Genomic DNA, 13039 nt, shown 5'->3' with positions numbered 1-13039 from the left:
TACTAATAAAAGAAAGATACCGGAAGATGAAATTTCCACCATGCTTGCTAATTATACTTTTAAGGGTGGAATACCAAAGAAACTTGGAGATCCAGGAGTACCTACTATACCATGCTCCATTAAGAGAAATTATGTTAAAACTGCTTTATGTGATCTTGGAGCCAGTGTTAGTGTTATGCCTCTCTCTTTATATCGTAGACTTGATTTGAATAAGTTGACACCTACTGAAATATCTTTGCAAATGGCTGATAAATCAACTGCTATACCTGTCAGTATTTGTGAGGATGTGCCTGTTGTAGTTGCAAACGTTACTATTTTAACGGACTTTGTTATTCTTGATATTCCCGAGGATGATAGTATGTCTATTATTCTTGGTAGACCTTTCCTTAATATGGGCTTTTATTGATTGCAACAAAGGCAATGTCACTTTTCATGTTAATGGCAACGAGCATATGATACACTTTCCGAGGAAACAGCCTCAAGTTTATAGTATCAACTCTATTGGAAAAATTCCATCGATTATATTTGGAGGTTTCGAATTTCCTCTCCCTGCTGTCAAGAAAAAGTATGATATTCTTATTGTTGGGGATTTTCATATCCCCGTTGAGGTTACTTTTAGTGGTATGCGAAATTTCTCCGGTTCCATGTTATTCGGAATGAGTTTGTTAACAAGACTTGATCAGCCTTGTTAGTGGATTCTTTCTGATGAGCATGAGATGGATGAAACTAGAAGCACAACCTTCTGTACCCTCTTTATATCTTCTATTATTTAGTAGAAATAAAGTAAAATAGTATTTTTTCTGTCTGTTCCTGACTTATCCGTGCAATATAGAAATATCCCAAAAATAAAAGTCCTCGGAATTCCATGGCAATTTAATATGATTTTTTCGGGAATATTTGAGGATTTACTGTGCAAAAATTACCGCGGGGGGAGCTGCCACCTAGCCACGAGGGTGGAGGGCGCGCCCTACCCCCCTAGGCACGCCCCCTGCCTCGTGGGCCCATGGTTGCCCTCCTCCACTTATCCCTGCACCCATCATCTTCCTCTGCCTCACACAAACACGAAAAACCAACTCAAGCACGAGTTCAAGCCCCTGTTGCTATGATTTTCGATCTCCTTGCTCAAAGCACCTCTCGCAAAACTGCTTGGGGTGATTGTTCCTTGCTATGTGACTCCTCCATTGGTCCAATTAGTTTTTGTTCTAGTGCTTTATTCATTGCAAATTTGTGTTGCATAGGTGACCATGTTCTTGAGCTCGCATGTCAAATTTATATGGTTCCAAGTAGTTCTAATGCTTGATATAGGCTCTAGGCACTTGTGGGAGTTGTTGCTATCAATTTTATTGAAGTTGGTTCACTTTTATTTGAAGTTACTAAAAATTTCAGATTGTGTCAGAAAATAATTAAGAGACTCTTGAGGGGCTCATCGAGCCGAAGCTCGAAGGAAAAACAAAAGGAAGAAGAACAGAAGCCCAAATTTAATTTGCCTCGTACCGCGGAGGTCCGGCCGTGTGAATGGCCTTCCTATGACTTCTTGAGGAGACCGGGATTTATGAGGATTTCTATTTATTGATTGAGAATGCTGGCCTCACCGACTTCCTCCGCGACCAACGTCAACAGTATCTCTTACTCACAAATACTTTAGTGCAAAACTTTTATTTTTTCCCTAAGAAATCACCTCCAACAGTAGTGTTTCATTTATATGATGTTGTTAAAGAGATGGCATTAGCTGAATTTTGCGAGGTTTGCAAAATACCCTCTGAGGGCACCATAGATTAACCACACCGTAATGAAGTGGAAGCTTTTATTAACACTATCACTATGGGAGAAACCAGGAAGGTTTCTGATGCAAGGATTACTAGCATACATTTTCCTATCTTACGCTACTTTGCCTTATTTGCTAGTCGTTGCTTGATAGGTCGCGGGAACTGTGGAAACCTTAGTGTCCCTGATATTATTATTTTGTTCCATGGTTTACACCGCAATAGCTCTGTTAGTATGGGTGGAATTGTTGCTAGACGGTTAAGTCTGAACCGTACTAAGGGCCACATCTTTGGGGGCATTTATGCTACACGCCTAGCTGAATATTTTGAAATACCTATTAAGCATGAGGAGAAGGAAGAAACATCGTTGCCCCGTGCTTATTTAGATTATAAGAGTATGCTAGTGCATGACTTTCTTGTTAAGAGTCGAGAAGGGGAGCTCAAATATAAACTATACTTTGATAAACATCACCCTAAGACTTTTACTTTGCCTTCTCCCTCTTTGTTTAACTTGTCTGCAGGTCCTCACATTGTTCTGTGGGCAGCTGTTCAAGCCTATCGGAATCCTACACCAGCCCCGGAACCGGAGCCACAAGATGAGCCTCCACGACAGTCTGTTTATTCTTGGGATCCAGAGGTGGTTGCCAACCAGTTGCAGTCAGAGTATTCTTCATCACAGTACGACCCCAGCTACACCTACGGGTATCCGCCAGGCTATCCCTGGCAATAGACCAACTTAGGCAAAAAGCCTAAGCTTGGGGGAGTACGTATTTCTCACCGACATTACATTTATGTTCACACACACTCATTGCTAGATGTCGATGCTCATACTCTTTCACTGTAATATCCATGCTAGTTTATTTTCTTTTTCCTGCTTTCTTCTTGTGTGTTTAATAAACCTTAAGAAAAAAACAAAAAAAATACTAGTAGTTTATTTCTTTGCTTTAGTAATTAAAAAGAAAACCCAAAAAGATTTCCCGTTCTTCTTTTGCTTGTTGGGAGCTTTCCTGTGTAAATAGTTTTATTTTCTTTTCGTTCCTTTGGGGTCGAGAAGACTATATTGAAAATGCTTAGTGGATCTTATATGCATGATTGTTTATTTAACTTAGAGCCCATATTACTTGTCTTCTCTCTTGAGTTGAATGCTTGCAGATTCCAGCTTAGTCCAATGCACGTGTACTCTTATTATTGTACACATCGTTCGATCGTGCAAGTGAAAGGCAATAATGATGATATATGATGGACTTATTGGGATGAGAAAAGCTGGTATGAACTCGACCTCTCTTTTTTTGTAAATATGATGATTCATTGTTCCTGAGTCAGCTATTATGAAGTAAACATATTTGCATTGACATTTAGAGATTATAGTTGCTTGTGCCATGCTTGATTAGCTATGAGTTATAATGGTTTACCTTGCATGCCAACATGCTACTAGAATGATTATGATGTGGTATGATGGGATGGTATCCTCCTTTGAATGTATTAAGTGACTCGACTTGGCACATGTTCACGCATGTAGTTGAATCAAATCAACATAGCCTTCATGATATTTATGTTCATGTTAGATTATATCCTACTCATGCTTGTATTCGGTGTAAATTAATTTTAATGCATGTTTCCGACTGTTGTTGCTCTCTCAGTTGGTTGCTTCCCAGTCTTTTGCTAGCCTTCACCTGTACTAAGCGGGAATACTGCTTGTGCATCCAAACTCCTTAAATCCCAAAGTTGTTGCATATGAGTCCACTATACCTACCTATATGCGGTATTTACCTGCCGTTCCAAGTAAATTTGTATGTGCCAAACTCTAAACCTTCAAATAAACATTCTGTTTTGCATGCTCAAATAGCTCATATATCAACTAGAGCTGCCCTTATCTTCCGTGTTAGGCAGGTTATTCTCAAGAGGAGTGGACTCCGCTCCTCATTCACGAGAAAATGGCTGGTCTCTGGGATACCCAGTCCCATGCTTTATGAAAACTAAATCAAAATAATTGCAAGCAAAACTCCCCCTAGGATCCGTTGAATGTTGGAGGCACTCGTTGTTTCAAGCAAGACATGTATTGATGCTTGTGGAGGAGGGGGAGTATAAACTTTACCATTCTGTTTGGGAACCGCCTATAATTTGTTTAGCATGGAAGATATCGTCATCTCTTAGTTGTTATGTTGACAATGAAAGTATGATGCTCAAAATATAATTTATCTCTATTTTAAAACCAAGCTCTAGCACCTCTACAAATACTTGCTTCCCTCTGCGAAGGGCCTATCCATTTACTTTTATGTTGAGTCATCATCCTTCTTATTAAAAGCATCCGCTGGAGAGCACACTGTCATTTGCATTCATTACTATTGGTTTATATTGGGTATGACTTGACTGGATCTCTTTTACCATGAATTACAATGTTTAGTCAGTCCTTTATCTTTAAAGGTGCTCTACATTTATGTTTTGCGGTCTCAGAAAGGGCTAGAGAGATGCCATTTTGTTATACCATGTTATGATTATTTTGAGAAAGTGTTGTCATCCGAGTTTTGTTATTATAGCTCGCTAGCTAATTATGCTATTGATATGAGTAATTGTGAGACCTATGTATTATTGTTAGTATGGTTAGTTCATAATATTTGCTGAAACTTGAATGCTGGCTTTTCATGTTACAACAACAAGAGCAAACAGAGTTAGTAAAAGTTTTTCTTTTTCTATTTCAGTTTGTCAACTGAGTTGCTTGAGGACAAGCAAGGGTTTAAGCTTGGGGGAGTTGATACGTCTCCAACGTATCTACTTCTCCAAACACTTTTGCCCTTGTTTTGGACTCTAACTTGTATGATTTGAATGGAACTAACCCAGACTGACGCTGTTTTCAGCAGAATTGCCATGATGTTGTTTTTTGTGCAGAAAATAAAAGTACTCGAAATGACCTGAAACTCCCCGGAACATCTTAGAAAAAATAATAAAAAAATCTCGCCAAAGATGAAGACCACAGGGCCCACACTCTGTCCACGAGGGTGGGGGCGCCCCCCCCTCCTGGGTGCGCCCCCTACCTCGTGACCCCCCTGGAGACCCTCTGACGCCAACTCCAACTCCATATATTGGCTTTCGGGGAGAAAAAAATCAGAGAGAAGAAATCATCGCGTTTTATGATATGGAGCCGCCGCCAAGCCGTAATCTCTCTCGGGAGGGCTGATCTGGAGTCCGTTCGGGGCTCCGGAGAGGGGGATTTGTCACCGTCGTCATCATCAACCATCCTCCATTACCAATTTCATGATGCTCATCGCCATGCGTGAGTAATTGCATCGTAGGCTTGTTGGACGGTGATGGGTTGGATGAGATTTATCATGTAATCGAGTTAGTTTTGTTAGGGTTTGATCCCTAGTGTCCACTATGTTCCGAGATTGATGTTGCTATGAATTTGCTATGCTTAATGCTTGTAACTAGGGCCCGAGTGCCATGATTTCAGATCTGAACCTATTATGTTTTCATGAATATATGTGTGTTCTTGATCCTATCTTGCAAGTCTATAGTCACCTACTATGTGTTATGATCCGGCAACCCCGAAGTGACAATAATTGGGACCACTCTCGGTGATGACCATAGTTTGAGGAGTTCATCTATTCACTATGTGCTAATGCTTTGTTCCGGTTCTCTATTAAAAGGAGGCCTTAATATCCCTTAGTTTTCAATAGGACCCCGCTGCCACGGGAGGGTAGGACAAAAGATGTCATGCAAGTTCTTTTCCATAAGCACGTATGACTATATTCGGAATACATGCCTACATTACATTGATGAATTGGAGCTAGTTCTGTGTCACCCTATGTTATGGCTGTTACATGATGAACCGCATCCGGCATAATTATCCATCACTAATCCGGTGCCTACGAGTTTTCCATATACTGGTTCTCGATTATTTACTTTTCCGTTGCTACTGTTACAATCACTACAAAATACCAAAAACATTACTTTTGCTGTCTTTATTTTTGTTACCGTTACCACCACTATCATATTACTTTGCTACTAAACATTTTGCTGCAGATACTAAGTTTCCAGGTGTGGTTGAATTGACAACTCAGCTACTAATACTTGAGAATATTCTTTGGCTCCTCTTGTGTCAAATCAATAAATTTGGGTTGAATACTCAACCCTTGAAAACTGCTGCGATCCCCTATACTTGTGGGTTGTCACTCCCCACATGCACTCTCTCCCGTGCACCTCCTAGATAGTTCCCATCTCTCCCTCGTGCCCTCTACCCACCTCCATGGCCGAGGTGCCGCCGTCTGTCTCTTGGTCACCCCCGTGTCCAACGCGGCCACCCCCGAGCGCACGCGTGGAGTGGGGCATCCGCCCCAGGCCACTGGCACGCCGTCTGGTGTAGTGGAGCGGCCGAAACCACGTCGGCCGGTGCCCTCCTCTGTCACCTATCAGGAGGAAGAAGAAGGAGGCGGGAGAAGGAAACAGAGCCCGGTCGACCCCGGTGTAAGTGACCCTGAGGGCTGGGCCCACGAGTTAAGTGGACACGGCTTCCTCTGGAGCCGTCTCCCTTCAGCGACCGCGCCTTTCGGAAATCCGCCTTCGACGTGACCCATTACGGCAGCGGCTGAGCCACTGGGCTAGACTCTTTTTTTTTCTTTATCAAGTGAACTTCCAAATTCCCTAAACAATTCAAATGGACTCTAAATTTGATGATTCAAATTTCTTGTAGTTCATGAATCCAATCTCTATCACATGGTGCGACTTGCACAATTTTCTAGAAACATTTCCTTCACAGATATTTAAGAAATCCCTTTTTTCCATTCTTGTGATAAACTTTGGAAAATCACTGAGGGCTCAAATTTGATCCAAATGCAACAATTAAAATTTCTAGATGCATATGAGTTCTTAACTTAGTTTATGAACATTTTTCCTTATGCTTTCTATGCCACATAAAATATTGGACCATTTCTCCATGTATAGCCAACTTTGCAAATTCATAGAAAAATCATTTGAACTCAAAATCCAGTGAAACCAACTCCTAAGTGCTTCTAGAATCGTTCCTTGTTAAATGGGTGTATTTTCTCATTTTTCAAAATAATATCTCTGTACACTTATTGCAAATCCATAAACCCCTTGAGTCCATCATATTGAAATATTCAGAGATATCCATTGATCAGATCCCAATGAAACCACTTGGGTCATTCCTCATATGACCAAAGGTATCCTAGAAAAGTCCAACTCACATTTTTAGTTCACTTTTATTTTTTCGCCTTGTTGTGTTGCTTATTGCGATTGTTTCTGACGTTAGTTGAAGAATTAGACGGAGTACTTGGAGAAGTACCAGAAGACTTGAAGACTCTGATGATGCAGGCAAGCAGCCCTTTGACCATGCCTATGAAACCCTTTTTATGCATGTCATATAACACTTTATTATCATTGCATTGGAATCATGATTAAATGGTAACTACTTTAGTGGGTTGCCTCCATTACTTCCTCATTGAAACTTGCATTGTGCATGGCCCTTCCTATGAGGGTTATGCCGGTGGGAGTAGATAGAGTGCTAAAGTAGTTGCTATGCAAATGGGATGGGTATATGCATGGTGTTGGAGACAAAAATATTTTTCAAAGACTTTTCAAAAAACTCATCGGGTGCCACTAATGCCCAAGGGAGATGCTGAGCTAAGTAACCACTTGATGACGAAGTGGTGTACAAAGGATAGTGAGTGTGTTGTTTTCGAAAAAAGATTGGTTTACGACCAAGACAATTTTTCATCACCGCTGCAGGGACTAGGCCGGCGCCGGGATAGAAGGCCAGCTCCGGGACTAGGCACCCCATTTCTCATCGCCACTGCAGGTTCATGACCAAGATAATTTTTATCTTTAGTTAGAACCGCAGCAACAATTGATGTAATATAACTTTGCAGTACTTTGGAACGATGCATGTTATTTTCTAGTTTGATCTCTCTTTGTGTGTCCACCCTACGTTAATTGAGTAGGCTTACCGGCGCGTAAACCCAAGCCGCTGTGCCTCGAGGACGGATACCCAATAACCTGCCAGGTGTGCTTGCTTCCAGGCGAACCACCTTACCGTTCTCAGCGCGGCCGCTCGAACTGTCGAGCGGACTCGAAATAGAACGAGAGTGTTGCCAATAGCGGAAGGCCACCCTATCATTCTCGACGTAGCCGCTCGAACTGTTGAGCGGACTGATACGTCTCCATCGTATCTACTTTTCCAAACACTTTTGCCCTTGTTTTGGACTCTAACTTGCAAGATTTCAATAGAACTAACCCGGACTGACGTTGTTTTCAGCAGAACTGCCACGGTGTTATTTTTGTGTAGAAATAAAAGTTCTCAGAATGACCTGAAAAACGAGGGTGGGGGGCGCGCCCCTCCCCTAGGGCGTGCCCCCTGCCTCGTGGGCCCCCTGGACGTCCACCGACCTCAACTCCAACTCCATATATTTGCTTTCACGGAGAAAAAATCAGAGAGAAAGTTTCATCATGTTTTACGATACGGAGCCGCCGCCAAGCCCTAATCTCTCTTGGGAGGGCTGATCTGGAGTCCGTTCGAGGCTCCAGAGAGGGGGATTCATCGCCATCGTCATCGTCAAACATACTCCATCACCAATTTCATGATGCTCACCGTCGTGCGTGAGTAATTCCATCATAGGCTTGCTGGACAGTGATGGCTTGGATGAGATTTACCATGTAATCAAGTTAGTTTTTTTAGGGTTTGAACCCTAATATCCACTATGTTCTGAGATTGATGTTGATATGACTATGCTATGCTTAATGCTTGTCACTAGGGCCCGAGTGCCATGATTTCAGATCTGAACCTATTATGTTTTCATGAATATATGTGAGTTCTTGATCCTATCTTGCAAGTCTATAGTCACCTATTATGTGTTATGACCCGACAACCCCGAAGTGACAATAATCGGGATAATTCTCGGTGATGACCGTAGTTTGAGGAATTCATGTATTCACTATGTGTTAATGCTTTGGTACGGTACTATATTAAAAGGAGGCCTTAATATCCCTTAGTTTCCTCTAGGACCCCGCTGCCATGGGAGGGTAGGACAAAGATGTCGTGCAAGTTCTTTTCCATAAGCATGTATGACTATATTTGGAATACATGCCTACATTACATTTATGAATTGGAGCTAGTTCTGTGTCACCCTATGTTATATTTATTACATGAGGAATCGCATCCGACATAATTATCCATCACTAATCCAATGCCCACGAGCTTTTCACATATTGTGCTTTGCTTATTTACTTTACCGTTGCCGTTGTTACAATTACTACAAATCGGCTACTGTTAATTTTGCCACTATTATCATTACTTCCATACTACTTTGCTACTAAATACTTTGCTATAGATACTAAGATCTCCAGGTGTGGTTGAATTGACAACTCAACTGCTAATACTTGAGAATATTCTTTGGCTCCCCTTGTGTCGAATCAGTAAATTTGGGTTGAATACTCCACCCTCGAAAACTGTTGTGGTCCCCTATACTTGTGGGTTATCAAGACTATTTTCTAGTGCCATTGCCGGGGAGCATAGCTCTATTCTTTGAGTCATGTGGGATTTATATCTGCTGGTCACTATGAGGAACTTGAAAGATGAAAGAACTAAGATTTATCCCTCAACTACGAGGGGGGTAAGGAACTGCCAGCTAGCTCTGCACTAGATTCTCCTTCTGTTAGGAGTAAGCTTGCGACACCTAAACCTGCTTCTGCTATTAATTTTGATATGTTGCGTGTTATTGATGATGTCACTTCTACTATGCATGATACTTATGATGAAACTACTTCTATGCCTGATACTACTGTGCCATTAGCTGAATTGCTTGATGAACAACTTGCTAGGGTTAGAGAGAATGAAATTATTGAAAATGAAATTATTGAAGATAGTGATGATGAAGGTTCTCCCCCTAAATATGAATAACCTGTTGTTCCTGATGGTTATGTTATGTTTGAAGAAACTGCTATAGATTTTCTTGCTTGCAATGATAGATCTGATCTTAAGAAGTTATTAGCTAAACTGAAACAGAAAACTCTGAATGCTAGAATGAAATATGACCCTGCTTTTGCTACTTCACCTATCTTTGTTACTGATAAGGATTATGAATTCTCTGTCGATCCTGAGATAATTACTTCGGTTGAATCTAATCCTTTTTATGGCTATGAATATGAACTTGTTGTGGCACATCTTACTAAATTGAATGATATAGCCACCCTGTTCACTAATGATGAGAAATCTCGCTACTTTTATATCCTTAAAATATTTCCGTTCTCATTAATGGGTGATGCTAAAACTTGGTTTAATTCTCTTGATCCTGGTTGTCTGCGTAGTCCCCAGGATATGATTTATTACTTCTCTGCTAAATATTTCCCTACTCATAAGAAACAAGCTGCCTTGAGGGAAATATATAATTTTGTGCAAATTGAAGAAGAGAGTCTCCCACAAGCTTGGGATGGCTTCTCTGACTACTTAATGCTTTGCCTGATCATCCTCTTAAGAAAAATGAAATACTTGATATATTTTATAATGGAATAACTGATGCTTCCAAGGACCACTTGGATAGTTGTGCTAGTTGTGTCTTTAGGGAAAGAACAGTCGATCAAGCTGAATTGCTATTGAATAATATGTTGACTAATGAAAATAATTGGACACTTCCTGAACCAACTCCTGAGCCAACTCCTAAACCAACTCCGAAGAAGAGGGGAGTTCTATTTCTTAGTCCTGAAGATATGCAAGAGGCAAAGAAATCTGTGAAAGTAAAATGTACTAAAGTTGAAGATGTTAAGAATTTACCTCCTGTTGAAGAAATACATGGTCTTAATTTATCACCTATTGAAGAAACACATGGTCTTGATAACCCGACACAGGTTGTAAAGGTAAATTCTCTCTATAGATATGATAAAGTTGAAATCCCGTCTACTAAGTTTGCTAGCCAATGCTTGGATGAATTTGATGACTTAATGGTTAGACAAGAAAATTCCAGTGCTTATGTTGGTAGATAATTAAAGAGTAATGCTTACATGATTGGACACTTGAGTGATTATATGGCTAGAGTTAAAGGTGAACTTAAGCTCATTAGCAAATATGCTTCTATGGTTACCACTCAAGCAGAACAAGTACTTAAAGCTCAAAGTGATTTGCTTGATGAATTAAATAATAAACATGATTTTGCTGTTAGAGTGGCTACTAGAACTGGTAAAATGACTCAGGAACCTTTGTGTCCAGAAGGCCATCCTAAGAGAATTGAGCAAGATTCTTAGAGAAATAATGTAGATGCACCTAGTCCTTCTAAAAATAAGAAAAAGAAAAATGATAGGACTTTGCATGCTTCTAGTGAACCTGTTGTAGACACACCTGAGGATCCCAATGATATTTCTATTTCTGATGCTAAAACACAATCTAGTGATGATCATGAACCTAGTGATAAAGTTAATGATAATGTTCATGTTGATGCTCAACCTAGCAATAATAATGATGTAGAGATTGAACCTGTTGTTGATCTTGATAACCCACAATCAAAGAATCAACGTTATGATAAGAGAGATTTTGTTGCTAGGAAGCACGGTAAATAAAGAGAACCATGGGTTCAGAAACCCATGCCTTTCCCTCCTAAGCAATCCAAGAAAAAGGATGATGAGGATTTTGAGCACTTTGCTGAAATGATTAGACCTATATTTTTGCGTATGCTTTTGACTAATATGCTTAAAGTGAATCCTTATGCTAAGTACATGAAAGATATTATTACAAATAAAATAAAGATACCTAAAGCTAAAATTTCCACCATGCTTGCTAATTATACTTTTAAGGGTGGAATACCTAAGAAACTTGGAGATCTAGGAGTACCAACTATACCATGCTCCATTAAAAGAAACTATGTCAAAACTGCTTTATGTGATATTGGAGCCGGTGTTAGTGTTATGCCTCTCTCTTTATATCGTAGACTTGAATTGAATAAGTTGACACCTACTGAAATATCTTTGCAAATGGCTGATAAATCAATTGCTATACCTGTCGGTATTTGTGAGGATGTGCCTATTGTGGTTGCAAATGTCACTATTTTAATGGACTTTGTTATTCTTGATATTCCCGAGGACGATAGTATGTCGATTATCCTTGGTAGACCCTTTTTGAATACTGCAGGGGCTGTTATTGATTGCAACAAAGGCAATGTCACTTTTCAGGTTAATGGTAATGATCATACGGTACACTTAGGAAACAACCTCAAGTTCATAGCATCAATTCTATTGAAAAAATTCCAACTATCATTATTGGAGGTTTTGAATTTCCTGTTCCTACTGTCAAGAAGAAATATGATATTCTTATTATTGGGGATGTGCATATCCCCGTTGACGTAACCTAGTGTTATTCTAAATTTCTCCGGTTTCATGCATTCGGAATGAGTTTGTTAACAAGAGTTGATCAACCTTGTTAGTGGATTCCTTTTGATGAGCATAAGATGGATGAAATTAGAAGGCACAACCTTCTCTACCCTCTTTCTACTTTCTGTTATTTAGATTAAATAAAGGAAAAATAGTATTCTTCTGCTTGTTTTCTGAATTATCCATGCAATAAAAAATACCCCGAAAAAAAAGTTCTCCAAATGCCCTACAAATTTAATATGATTTTTTCTGGAATACTTGAGAATATCTATCACTGAGAACATAGCAGGGGGAGTTGGCACCTGGCCACGAGCGTACAGGGCGCGCCCACCCCTATAGGGCGCCCCCCTGCCTCATGGTCCCACGGTGGCCCCCGTCCACTTATTCCTGCACCCACACACATCTTCTTCCTGCCAAAAAATCACCATCCAGCTCAAGCACGAGTTCTAGCTCACTTTGCTGCCATTTTTGATCTCCTTGCTCAAAGCTCCATTCACAAAACTGCTTTGGGGGATTAGTCTTTGGTATGTGACTCCTCCAATGATCCAATAGCCTTTGTTCTTGTGCTTTATTCATTGTAAATTTTTGCTGCCTACGTGACCTTGTTCTTGAGCTTGGATGTCAAAATTTATATGGTCCCAAGTAATTTTAATGCATGATATAGGCTCCAGGCACTTGTGGGAGTAGTTCCTATCAACTTTGTTGAGTTTGATTCACTTTTATTTTGAGTTACTAAAAATTTCAGAAATTTTTCAGAGGAAGAAATATGTCCAGGAAAATGTACCAAGGTGGTTCTTCAAGGAAGAAAGGAACCAGGCTTGCAATACGCGAGAAAGATGACGAACCACCAAGGGAAGCTGACGTGCGGCCTTGTGAATGGCCGTCAGAGGAGTTTATGGTCAAAGCAGGCA

Source organism: Triticum dicoccoides, chromosome 4B (assembly GCF_002162155.2).
Source record: "Triticum dicoccoides isolate Atlit2015 ecotype Zavitan chromosome 4B, WEW_v2.0, whole genome shotgun sequence".
Lineage (NCBI taxonomy): Eukaryota > Viridiplantae > Streptophyta > Magnoliopsida > Poales > Poaceae > Triticum > Triticum dicoccoides.
This window is presented reverse-complemented; position numbering follows the sequence as displayed.